Source organism: Coregonus clupeaformis, chromosome 35 (assembly GCF_020615455.1).
Source record: "Coregonus clupeaformis isolate EN_2021a chromosome 35, ASM2061545v1, whole genome shotgun sequence".
In the NCBI taxonomy this organism is placed as follows: domain Eukaryota; kingdom Metazoa; phylum Chordata; class Actinopteri; order Salmoniformes; family Salmonidae; genus Coregonus; species Coregonus clupeaformis.
Window position 1 is genome coordinate 28827397 of NC_059226.1, and position 13359 is coordinate 28840755.

At 43.9% G+C, this 13359-nt stretch overlaps 1 pseudogene; it reads left to right on the forward strand.

Moving 5' to 3' along the window:
* LOC123481207 overlaps positions 1-13153 on the forward strand; it is a 46296-nt pseudogene extending 33143 nt beyond the window's left edge.
* The last annotated feature ends 206 nt before the right edge of the window (positions 13154-13359 follow it).

Here is a 13359-nt window from a genome sequence, read left to right on the forward strand (position 1 = left end):
GACTCTGGAGCGAGAGTCAGCTCGGCGCCCATGAATGGAACGCTGAGAAAAGACACAACACGACCAATACCTCGTCGCCATTATGTGGTGTCGAGAAACCGATGCTAATTATGCTGTGAGAACAAGGAAATCCACTGACACTGTCCTCGATTATAAATATTTATTACAGTTGAAGATCTCAGCGCCAATTTACAGACATCTGCAGACATCTGGAGAATAACCTGACCCAAACTCTAAATACGTTATTCTCCCCGTCCTTTGTCCCAAACCATAGTATATATCCTATGTAACCTGATATGGGTGGTTTCCCCTACAGACCAATCCCAGGACTCCACCTAACAGACTTCCTCTGCTTTAGGGTGCCCCTCTAGAAATACTCCCCAGATGCTTCCCTTAAGCTGAGTCAACATCCTCTAAAACCATTTGCAACCATTAGCAAAGTCATAAATTGTTCAGATACCACAGTGTCACACTAGAATAGTTATGGGTATCATTACCGTAAATAATACAACATCAATATCACAAAGCACTACACAATAAAAGACTCCAGCTTCTTACATTCAAACTACACAATCAAATCGTGATCTCTTGCCCAGTCTGGTCAAGCTTTCTTCTTTTCACACAAACAAGTAATTAACAAACTATTCAGAACATATGAATCTGTTCCCCATTTCTGAATTCTCTATTTAATCTCTGCATTATCTTCCCACCCAGTGAGGAGGAGTCAATTCAAAACTCTGACCTCTTCCATCACTATATCTCACTGCAGAGTGGAGGAGAGGGACTGAAGCTCTGACTAGACTGAGGAACAGGGACACACCATAACTACTAATAGTTAATCATGACATTTAATATTGTGGTTCTACTGATGACAATAGGCTTGACAGGTGAACACTTTTAGACCGTTTTATTGTTTGATAAAGAATAATCACAGAGGTTTTGAGTCGCAGGGATTTTCTCTAATGTTACTTTGTTTCCCACAGGTGTTCAGGGTCAGACACTGACTGAGTCTGGACCAGTTGTTAAAAAAGCCTGGAGATCCACACAAACTGACCTGCACAGCCTCTGGTTTGGACATGAATAGATACTGGATGGCTTGGATCAGACATACTCCTGGGAAAGGACTGGAGTGGAGTTGCAACTATTACCTGTGACAGCAGTGGCACTTACTACCCCCAGTCTGTTTAGGGTCAGTAAACCATCTCCAGAGACAATAGCATGAAACAGGGGTGTATCTCCAGATGAACAGTCTCTGCTGTTTATTATTGTGCCAGAGGCACAGTGACACAGGAGGCTGCAGCCCTGTACAAAAACTGATCAAGCACTTCTCTCACTAGCAAACCAAATCAAATCAAAGCAAAGTCAAATGTGATGTAGACAGACAAAATAAGGATCCAGCATAAATTCCAAATTTATTCAAAGCATACCATTCTTTATCAAGCTCAACACAGCTTAATCAACTCTTCAGGCCATTTTAGTCAGTAAACATCATCTTGATGACATCTTATTTACATTCACCTGTATATCAGTCTAATCCAATTAAGAGTTTAATTACTGATATCAGACTTTTACTGTTATCTAAAAGAGTAATGGGTCAGCATATACTGTATCTTTGGGGACAACAATAGTTAGATTCTCACCATCTGTGCCTTTTGTGCAGTTCTCCAAAGCATCAATGATAATGATTATAATAACATACTGTAAGCAATGAGCAGAACAGAACCATTCATAATGCAAGTCATTGCATCCCATAATAGATCATTGTATTGTTATTAATAGTATTATGATACATAATTGTTCTACTCAACATGTCACTGTGATTCTAGTAATTTTACTGTAGTTCTCCTTTAATCCTAAATCTTTGACTTTGATGCAAATCAATTATCCTCTTTGTATTAAAGAAGAGTCTGTTTCCCTTTCACTCAGTTGGAGTAAATAAGTATTATTCCCATCAGTTCAGCTTCCTCACAAACCATGTTCCCTGCATTTCTCCTGCTGCTGCTGGCAGCTGCCTCCTGTTTCTTTTTTTTAATACATTTTACTATAACATAATCAAACTGTATAAATGTATCATGTACCTAATGTTAGACCATTTTCAAATATCTAGATTTTTCCCCTGACAGGTATGCATGGTATTGTTGACCCAGAACTCAGCAGCCAAGCTCAATGGTTGTAAAGCCAAGATAATCTTTGAGCATCACTTGTAAGGTCTCTGGGTATTCTATCAGTGATGATAGCTATACCACAGACTGGATTAGATATCCTGTAGATAAAGCTATGGAATGGTTCAGATGGAAATTGCAAATATTCTTTCAAAAGCAGGTTCAGCATCTCCAAAGATGTTTCCAAACAACATAGTCACTTTAGAAGGGCAGAGAAGTTAAACTGAAGACACAACTGTCTATCACTGTGTCAGATATAATTACACACAGTGGTGTGAAGCAAAGCATGACCTGTACAAAAACAACAAAAATGTATATTGCAGGAAACCATTGTTCCTTAAGGACAACACAGTTCATATTGTCACAGTCAAAAATGACACTTCCTGGGAATGTGAGATAAACTGTCTAAGCTAGCTAGCTAACCCACCACCGGGACTAGCTGGCGAGTAGCTATTAGCAACGGTATAGTTATTTCACGCCTGAGAGTGCCTGTAATTACGCCAGCTGGCTGCCTACAATAATTTCATACAATAATTGCCTACCATTCAGCTGTTTCCTAACCTCATTGTCTGAACCGTTAACGTTAGGTAGCAAGTGGCTACTGTGCTTGAAATATTAGCTAGCTTGTTGCTACCTGGATAGCTACTAGTAAACAATAGCTGGAACGACCGTGTGAACAGACGCGAACTGTGTCACGATCGTCTACGAAATGAGTGGACCAAGGCGCAGCGTGCGATACGAACATGACTTTAATTGGTAAAGTACACGAAACAAAACAAAACACGATCGTAAAGTCCACAGTGACAATGACTGACAAGGAACAAAAACAAGATGAAAACACACAGTTTAAATATGGCTCCCAATCAGAGATAACGAGCCGACAGCTGACACTCGTTACCTCCGATTGGGAGTCACTCAATACAAACAAGGAAAAACAACCACATGACAACCCAACCAAACAGAACACAACGAAACGAACACACCCTGGCTCAACAACAAAGTCCCGGAGCCAGAGCGTGACAGTACTCCCCCTAAAGGCGCGGATTACGCGCGCCTCAAAAACCCCAAACAGGGGAGGGCTGGGTGGGCATTACTCCTCGAGGCGGCTCCGGCTCCGGCTTGACCACCACCCTTCAATCCCCCCATAGCGCCCCGGTCCGATCTGACCCAGCTGGTAGGATCTGGACTGACGACAGCGCACCCCTGGCTTTGGCGCGTGAGGCAGGAACGGACCGGACCTGGCCGACGATACGCACCCTAGGCTTGATGCGTGGATTTCGGAACGGGCCTCACCAGGCTGACGACTCGCATCCCTGGCTTGGTGCGAGTAGCAGGAATGGGCTGGATCAGGCTGGACGGCTCGCACCCTTGGCTTGGTGCGAGTAGCAGGGACGAGCTGAACCAGGCTGACGACTCACACCCTTGGCTTGGTGCGAGTAGCAGGAACGGGCTGGACCAGGCCGACGACTCGCACTCCTGGCTTGGTGCGAGTAGCAGGAACGGGCTGAACATGGGCTGACGACTCGCACCCTTGGCTTGGTGCGAGTAGCAGGAACGGGCTGGACCAGGCTGGACGACTCCGCACACTTGGCTTGGTGCGGTAGCAGGAACAGGCTGGACCAGGCCGACCACTCGTACCCCTGGCTTTGTGCGTGGAGCAGGAACAGGCCGGGCTGGGCTGGCGACGCACACCGTAGGCTTTGTGCGTGAGCAGGAACAGGCTGGGCTGGGCTGGCGACGCACCGTAGGCTTTGTGCGTGGAGCAGGAACAGGCCGGGCTGGGCTGGCGACGCACACCGTAGGCTTTGTGCGTAGAGCAGGGACAGGCCGGGCTGGGCTGGCAACGCACCCGTAGGCTTTGTGCGTGGAGCAGGGATAGGCCGGGCTGGGCTGGCAACGCACCCCGTGAGGCTTTGTGCGTGGAGCAGGAACAGGCCGGGCTGGGCTGGCGACGCACCCCGTAGGCTTTGTGCGTGGAGCAGGAACAGGCCGGGCTGGGCTGGCGACGCACCCCGTAGGCTTTGTGCGAGAGGCAGGAACAGGCCGGACCGGGCTGAGACGCGCACCGTCCATTTGGTGCGAGGGGCCGTGACAGGCCGGACCGTACTGGGGACACACACCACTGGCTCTACTCCGGGAACTGGAACGGGACGGACCGGACTGGTAACACACCCCAGTACCTCTCGCCGTGCCTCTAAACCTCCTTTCCTACTTTGACCAGGTGGCCTTTTGAATTCGCCCCTTCTCTGCCTCGTCAGCCCCGTCGTCCATGCCCTGTGCCCCCCTAAAAAATTATTGGGGGTGCCTTCGTTCCTCCGACGCTGCTCCCACATCCAGGCTGCCGATTCCTGGACACGCTGCTTGGTCCTTTGATGGTGGGTTTTTCTGTCACGATCGTCTACGAAATGAGTGGACCAAGGCGCAGCGTGCGATACGAACATGACTTTAATTGGTAAAAAGTACACGAAACAAAACAAAACACGATCGTAAAGTCCACAGTGACAATGACTGACAAGGAACAAAACCCACAACCACAAGGTGAAAACACACAGTTTAAATATGGCTCCCAATCAGAGCTAACGAGCCAACAGCTGACACTCGTTACCTCTGATTGGGAGTCACTCAATACAAACAAGGAAAAACAACCACATGACAACCCAACCAAACAGAACACAACAAAACGAACACACCCTGGCTCAACATACAAAGTCCCGGAGCCAGAGCGTGACAAACTGGCTGAGTCAATTCAGTGGCTAACTTTGCACTTGGCTAGCTAACAGTAGCTGCTAGGGGTAAGTCATAACCTACATTTGTTTAGTTTTTTACATATTGATAGCCCAAGTCGTTCAAGGAATTTGGGACATGGGTGACTAGTTAACGTTAGTTTGGCTCTCTCTGTGTGTTCGTGCCGTGAAAGGAGGGGGTTCTTCTTTGTCTGAAAGCAATGGCTAGCTAGTTTGCTAACTATTCTAGCTAACTTAACTGGCTGAATAAGTTGACGACGGACTCGCTCAAGCTGTCGGGACTAACCCACAACGTTAGGCACGGACACGGACGATCTGCTTGCGTGTTGATACACTGGTGGTTTGTTGTGGCAGAGTATTGGCGCTAAACCGTGTTGCTGGAGTCCGGCATGCTAGCTGGCTGTGGCGTCATATGACTTGATGCCCGGACGATTTTCACGGAATAATACTGCACCTAGTTAGCTAGCTGAATAAACTGAGTTAGTCTATTCCTAGAAACATTGAACCGCTGTAGTTTACAACAATTATAGTTTCTGAGGTGGAAGTTGGGAGAGTTATATTTGGGAGTTGTGCTGAGGGAGGCCCCGCTCTCTCCTTTCCCAGATGTTTAGTTCATTTCATTCCGATCTCCTCTGCATTATTGTAGCCATTTGCTGCAGCCTGTCAACTATGCCTCTGCCTATCCCTGTTCTCTCCTCTCCGCACAGGCTACAAACGCTCACACCGCGTGGCTGCTGCCTCTCTAACCTGGTGGTCCCTGCACGCACCACCCACCTGGAGTTCCAGGTCTCAGGCAGCCTCTGGAACTGCCGTTCTTCTGCCAACAAGGCAGACTTCATCCCAGCCTATGCTACCCTCCAGTCCCTCGACTTCTTGGCGCTGACGGAAACATGGATTACCACTGAAAACACTACTACTCCTACTGCTCCTCCTCGTCTGACCATGTGTTCTCGCATACCCCGAGAGCATCTGGTCAGCGGGGGTGGTGGCACAGGAATCCTCATCTCTCCCAAGTGGACATTCTCAATTTTTCCCCTAACCCATCTGTCTATCTCCTCATTTGAATTCCATGCTGTCACAGTCACTAGCCCATTTAAGCTTAATATCCTTGTCATCTATCGCCCTCCAGGTTCCCTTGGAGAGTTCATCAATGAGCTTGACGCCTTGATAAGTTCCATTCCTGAGGATGGCTCACCCCTCACAGTTCTGTGGGATTTCAACCTCCCTAAGTCTACATTTGACTAATTTCTCTCTGCCTCCTTCTTTCCACTCCCTCTCCTCTTTTGACCTCACCTCTCACCGTCCCCCTACTCACAAGGCAGGCAATACGCTTGACCTCATCTTTACTAGATGCTGTTCTTCTACTAATCTCACTGCAACTCCCCTCCATGTCTCCGACCACTACTTTGTATCCTTTTCTCTCTCGCTCTCCTCCAACACTACTCACTCTGCCCCCTACACAGATGGTAATGCGCCGTCGCAACCTTCGCTCTCTCTCCCGCTACTCTCTCCTCTTCCATCCTATCATCTCTTCCTCTGCTCAATCCTTCTCCCTCCAATCTCCTGATTCTGCCTCCTCAACCCTCCTCTCCTCCCTTTCTGCATCCTTTGACTCTCTATGTCCCCTATCCTCCCGGCCGGCTCGGTCCTCCCCTCCAGCTCCGTGGCTTGATGACTCATTGCGAGCTCACAGAACAGAGCTCCGGGCAGCTGAGCGGAAATGGAAGAAAACTAGACTCCCTGCGGACCTGGCATCTTTTCACTCCCTCCTCTCTACATTTTCTTCATCTGTTTCTGCTGCTAAGGCCCCTTTCTACCACGCTAAATTCCAAGCATCTGCCTCTAACCCTAGGAAGATCTTTGCCACATTCTCCTCCCCTGCTGAATCCCCCTCCCTCTCTGTGGATGACTTCGTCAACCACTTTGAAAAGAAGGTTGACGACATCCGATCCTCGTTTGTTAAGTCAAATGACACTGCTGGTCCTGCTCACACTGCCCTACCCTATGCTTTGACTTCTTTCTCCCCTCTCTCCAGATAAAAATCTTGCGACTTGTGACGGCCGGCCACCCAACAACCTTCCCGCTTGACCCTATCCCCTCCTCTCTTCTCCAGACCATCTCCGGTGACCTTCTCCCCTACCTCACCTCGCTGATCAACTCATCCTTGACCGCTGGCTATGTCCCTTCCATCTTCAAGAGAGAGAGAGTTGCACCCCTTCTCAAAAAACCAACACTCGATCCCTCTGATGTCAACAGCTACAGACCAGTATACCTTCTTTCTTTTCTCTCCAAAACTATTGAGCGTGCCGTCTTTAGCCAACTCTCTTGCTATCTCTCTCAGAATGACCTTCTTGATCCAAACCAGTCAGGTTTCAAGACTGGTCATTCAACTGAGACTGCTCTTCTCTGTGTCACGGAGGCTCTCCGCACTGCTAAAGCTAACTCTCTCTCCTCTGCTCTTGTCCTTCTAGACCTGTCTGCTGCCTTTGATACTGTGAACCATCAGATCCTCCTCTCCACCCTCTCTGAGCTGGGCATCTCCGGCGCGGCTCACTCTTCGATTAAGGCCCTACCTGACCGGTCGCTCCTACCAAGTGGCGTGGCGAAAAGCTGTCTCCGCACCACGTGCTCTCACCACTGGTGTCCCCAGGGCTCAGTTCTAGGCCTCTCCTATTCTCGCTATACACCAAGTCACTTGGCTCTGTCATATCCTCACATGGCCTCTCCTATCATTGCTACACTGACGACACACAACTAATCTTCTCCTTTCCCCCTTCTGATAACCAGGTGGCGAATCGCATCTCTGCATGTCTGGCAGACATATCAGTATGGATGACGGATCACCACCTCAAGCTGAACCTTGGCAAGACGGACCTGCTCTTCCTCCCGGGAAGGACTGCCTGTTCCATGATCTCGCCATCACGGTTGACAACTCCGTTGTGTCCTCCTCCCAGAGTGCGAAGAGCCTTGGCGTGACCCTGGACAACACCCTGTCGTTCTCCGCTAACATCAAGGCGGTGACCCGATCCTGTAGGTTCATGCTCTACAACATTCGGAGAGTACGACCCTGCCTTACACAGGAAGCGGCACAGGTCCTAATCCAGGCACTTGTCATCTCCCGTCTGGATTACTGCAACTCGGCTGTTGGCTGGGCTCCCTGCCTGTGCCATTAAACCCCTACAACTCATCCAGAATGCCGCAGCCCGTGTGGTGTTCAACCTTCCCTAAGTTCTCTCACGTCACCCCCGCTCCTCTGCACACTCCACTGGCTTCCAGTTGAAGCTCGCATCTGTTACAAGACCATGGTGCTTGCCTATGGAGCTGTGAGGGGAACGTCACTCCCGTACCTTCAGGCTCTGATCAGTCCCTACACCCAAACGAGGGCATTGCGTTCATCCACCTCTGGCCTGCTGGCTCCCTTCCTCTGCGGAAGCATAGTCCCGCCCAGTCCAGTCAAAACTGTTCGCTGCTCTGGCACCCCAATGGTGGAACAAGCTCCCTCACGACGCCAGGACAGCGGAGTCACTCACCACCTTCCGGAGACATTTGAAACCCCACCTCTTTAAGGAATACCTGGGATAGGATAAAGTAATCCTTCTACCCCCAAAAAAAAAAAAAAAAAAACACATTGTAAAGTGGTTATCCCACTGGCTATAAGGTGAATGCACCAATTTGTAAGTCGCTCTGGATAAGAGCGTCTGCTAAATGACGTAAATGTAAATGTAATGATTAACAGACTTGTACATGTAAGTTCAAAACTGTTTAATGTTTATAAGCAGGTTATAAGCAGGTTTTTCTTATGAAGTGATACTATGTGTTTTCTTCGTTATTTTAGTGATAGAAATAATGAATATCCAAATGCACCAAAGGGGCTGGAGTGCCTAGTATTAAACAGAAAGGTTAAACCATTCATTCATAATGATGCTGACTAAATAACAACTATTAAATGTTAAACCATTCATAATGATGCTGACTAAATAACAACTATTAAAGATTAAACCATTCATAATGATTCTGACTAAATAACTATTAAAGGTTAAACCATTCATAATGATGCTGAATAAATAACAACTATTAAATCTTAAACCATTCATGATGACGCTGACTAAATTCAACTATTAAATCTCAAACCATTCATGATGACGCTGACTAAATAACAACTATTAATAGTTAAACCATTCATAATGATGCTGACAAAATAACAACTATTATAGGTTAAACCATTCATGATGATGCTGACTAAATAACAACTATTAAAGGTTGAACCATTCATAATAATGCTGACTAAATAACAACTATTAAAGGTTAAACCATTCGTAATTATGCTGACTAAATTACAACTATTAAATGTAAAACAGTTCATAATGATGACGATTAAATATCAATTATTAAAGGTTAAACCATTCATAATGATAATGACTAAATAACAACTATTCATGGTTAAACCATTCATAATGATGCTGACTAAATAACAACTATTAAAGTTAAACCATTCATAATGATTCTGACTAAATAACAACTATTATAAGGTTAAACCATTCATAATGATGCTGACTAAATAACAACTATTAATGGTTAAACCATTAATAGTGATGCTGACTAAATAACAACTATATTAAAGGTTAAACCATTCATAATGATGCTGACTGAATTACAGCTATTAAATGTTAAACCGTTCATAATGATGCAGACTAAATAACAACTATTAAAGGTTAAATCATTCATATTGATGCTGACTTTGTAACAAATATTAATAAAGGTTAAACCATTCATACAAATTTTGACTAAATTATTTTGAGTGAGTTGAAAATTAAAATATTATAAAGCTCATTAATAAAAAGTCTCATAGATGTTTATAACAGTTGTAAAGCACTGTACCTGCAGGATTTAGGTAAAATGTTCTAATTTTAAAGAATACTTAAATCATGTTATAATATATAATATTTTAAAATATTCAAAATATTTGAAGAAATAATAGATATGTGTGTTATTACCTATCCACAACCATCTGAATGTGTTGCTATCCTCATAGAGCAGGTGTTTGGTACTGGTGGGAGGTTTTTGTTATGGTGTGTATCACTGTGACTATACGGGGCCACAGTGATATTACGCCGCATACAAAACCCCTTTGCTCCTGTATGGACACATCAACACTGAACAGGTCAAATAAACACCCCCACGACAATGGTACCAATGTAAACCTAATGAAACCTCACCATAAACATGATTTGGCCATAGCCATGATATTGGATTTTGTACTGTGACATAAATCCATACATTTGCAAACAACTGTCACAAACTGACAATGGATACACCTTTAGTCACAAACAATAATAACAAACATTGAAGATTAATCCACCAACTCATGGAGAATATAATACTGTAAGAATCTGTAGTAATGCTACAATGTATAGTTTTAGCCATGGTTTTATGTTTCTTATACCTGACTGAGAGCAGACAGTCATATGGAATCCCTATGGAGATGTGAAGGAGGTGTTTTTGTGCTGGGGTATATCACTGTGATATGGGGTGGGGTACACAGTGAAATGAGGCTGTACAAAAAACCTCAGAGACAGAACTTGCATTATATCTGCCTGAGGATAGGAAAATGGGGAGAAACCATACAATATTCTTCAAATGATCGTCTGATATTGATATAACCCCATTGTAAATTGTTTTACATTTTTTAAAGTATGTTTTGATGGAGTAAGTGATGTCATGACATGGACCTGAGCATCAGTTTTTAAAAGGTATACAAAACTGAATTCACAGCGTAAGTCCTTAAGAAATCAGGTGTATAATAATATTACGATATTGCGTTATATCTTCATGTCTGTTGGATTCAGTGTCATGACTTTAAAGCTGCCTATTGAGGTGCAGGGTTTTTGTACAGGCAGTGAATGGAGACATAGCACTGTGATGCTTTTGACTACTGGGGTAAAGGGACACAAGTCACCGTCTCAACAGGTAAGCAAACTTACATTTATTACATCCATCAAATGTTTAATTTTCCCATTCTATTTTCTGTGTAGAAATAACATATGTTGTCTTGTGCATTTTTCAGATGCAAAACGTCATTGAATAGACCTGTTCATGGTCCACTAAAGAAATGGTTTACTTATTTCCTTGAAAGTCAAATAGTTCCTCAATTTTTAGGTTCTGCTGTTGTTGAATAATGCAGAAGTTTGTTTCCTAAAGTCTTATAAATAGAAAACCCTTCGTTCCTTAGAAAAAAATGACAGTCTAAGAGAAAATGATCCATATTGTGGAAATATATTGTTGACCAAGTGTGACTATGTTAGAATGTAGTATCTATTTAGATTTTTTTTGTGATGAAGTTATCAAGATTAGTTGAAACTGATTGCTGTAAAGAGGGTAGTTTTTGTATTGCTTGGCATACGCCCTTGTCACACTGTGTTCAGCTACTTTGACTATTGGGGGAAAGGGACAATGGTCACAGTATCATCAGGTAAGCCATTGTTTTGTGTCTTTTTTACGCAGTTAAATTGCTATAGTTTGTAGATAAATCATTGTTTTATGGAGGAAAGTTAAAATTATGACTTGGATATTGTTATTAGCGTAGTACACCTAGGTAGGGCAGTATTGTTTGTTCATCTCCTCACATACTTCTTTCACTGTTTGCGATTGGTGTTTAATTGGTTAATTATGTAGGCTTTGCTTTAAGTCGAAAATGACCCTATGAAAATGAAAATGTAGGAGTCAAACACATAAACCAAATGAAGGGTATGATAATATGAGCAGAGTTCATCTTAGCCCATATGGAATTGAGTGTTAATTGGCATCACCTAAATCCATATACATCATTTAATTAAAATTATTTCAATTAATTGGTATTAGAGGAACAGCATGTTTTATTTTATGGTTGTTTTCACTGGTAAATGTGTCTGCAATTGAATGAGTTAATGTGTACTTAATTGTGCCTTCCTGTATTGTTCCTTTTCAAAAAAGTTTTTTCTATTCTACTGAGCCAGTTACTTAATGTTTGTATTCTTATCTTTTATTATTTCTTATTGTTGTTGCATTGTTGAGAAGGAACCTGCAAGTAAGCATTACATTAGACGGTGCACACCATGTGTATCCTGTACATACGACTAATAAAATATTAAACTTAGTGGTAGTTATATCTCAAAGAAATCAAGACAACCAACTACATATAACTAAATGGTGCCTTATAGTGCAAGATTAAATTAACATGTAGTTCTTAGGTTATAACTGTGTAATGACCATTTTACCACGGTAATTCCTAGTAGTTACCATGTCATTTCTGTACATTCAAATAAAGTGTTACATTTCTTTCTTTCTTTCTTTCTTTCTTTCTTTCTTTCTTTCTTTCTTTCTTTCTTTCTTTCTTTCTTTCTTTATTGCAGCAACCACAGCCCCCCTACTCTGCTCACTCTTATGAACTGTGGAACCCCTACTAACAACGCCTACAGCATCGGTTGTGTCGCTACCGGGTTTTCTCCTTCCTCGCTCACCTTCAAATGGACAGACGCCAGCGGGAGTGCGCTGACGGACTTCATCCAGTACCCGGCGGTCCAGAGCGGGGAAACCTACACAGGAGTCAGTCAGCTCCGCGTGGATGAGAATGTCTGGAAAACCTCAACGACTTTCAAATGTTCAGTGGAACATCCTGGAGGTGAAAAGACAGCAGACATTAAAAAAACAGATAAGATGTGGTCATTATATTATATTGAAGTTGGCTCTATTTTTCTAAAGATTGCATTTTAATGTTTGTGATGTAAACTATTTATGTTTAGAAAACCTGATTATAGAATGATGCTTGTTGTTTACCCTGTATGAAAATATCAATATAATTTCAATAACGTGTTAAACTAACATGAGCCCATTTCTTTTACCTCCCGCTATTCAGTCTCACAGATTCCAACAGTGTCTTTGCTGTCGGCGCCCAATGGCACCACCCAGTACCTGATGTGTATGATTGAAGATTTCGCCCCGGAGAAAGTCACTGTCACCTGGAAGAAGAATGACAAGGAGGTGGAGGGCCCGAAACCTACTGTAGGCCAACAGCAGTCAGGCCTCTTCTCAGCCAGCAGTCTGCTGAAGGTCGTCAACACTGACTGGAACAACAAGGTCCAGTACAGCTGTGTGGTGCAGCACCAGGAACAAACCATCACCGAGACGATCTCCAAAACAGGTCTGTACATAGGAGTAGACTGTACTACAATTGATGTCATGCTCACATACAGGATCTCTATTATTTACTGAAGTTCCTCATCAGTAACAGTAACATGTCATGCTTTCCCACTGCTTCCCTCCCTTTCAGAACCACTGACGGTGACTCTGAACCCACCGAGTGTGAAAGAGGATCTCCAACAGCGCCGGAAGAAGATGGCTGCCGTTTTACAGCCCTCTAACCAATTGTACTATTATGTGTGTTTTTCCGCGTTATTTGTAATTTATTTTGTACATAA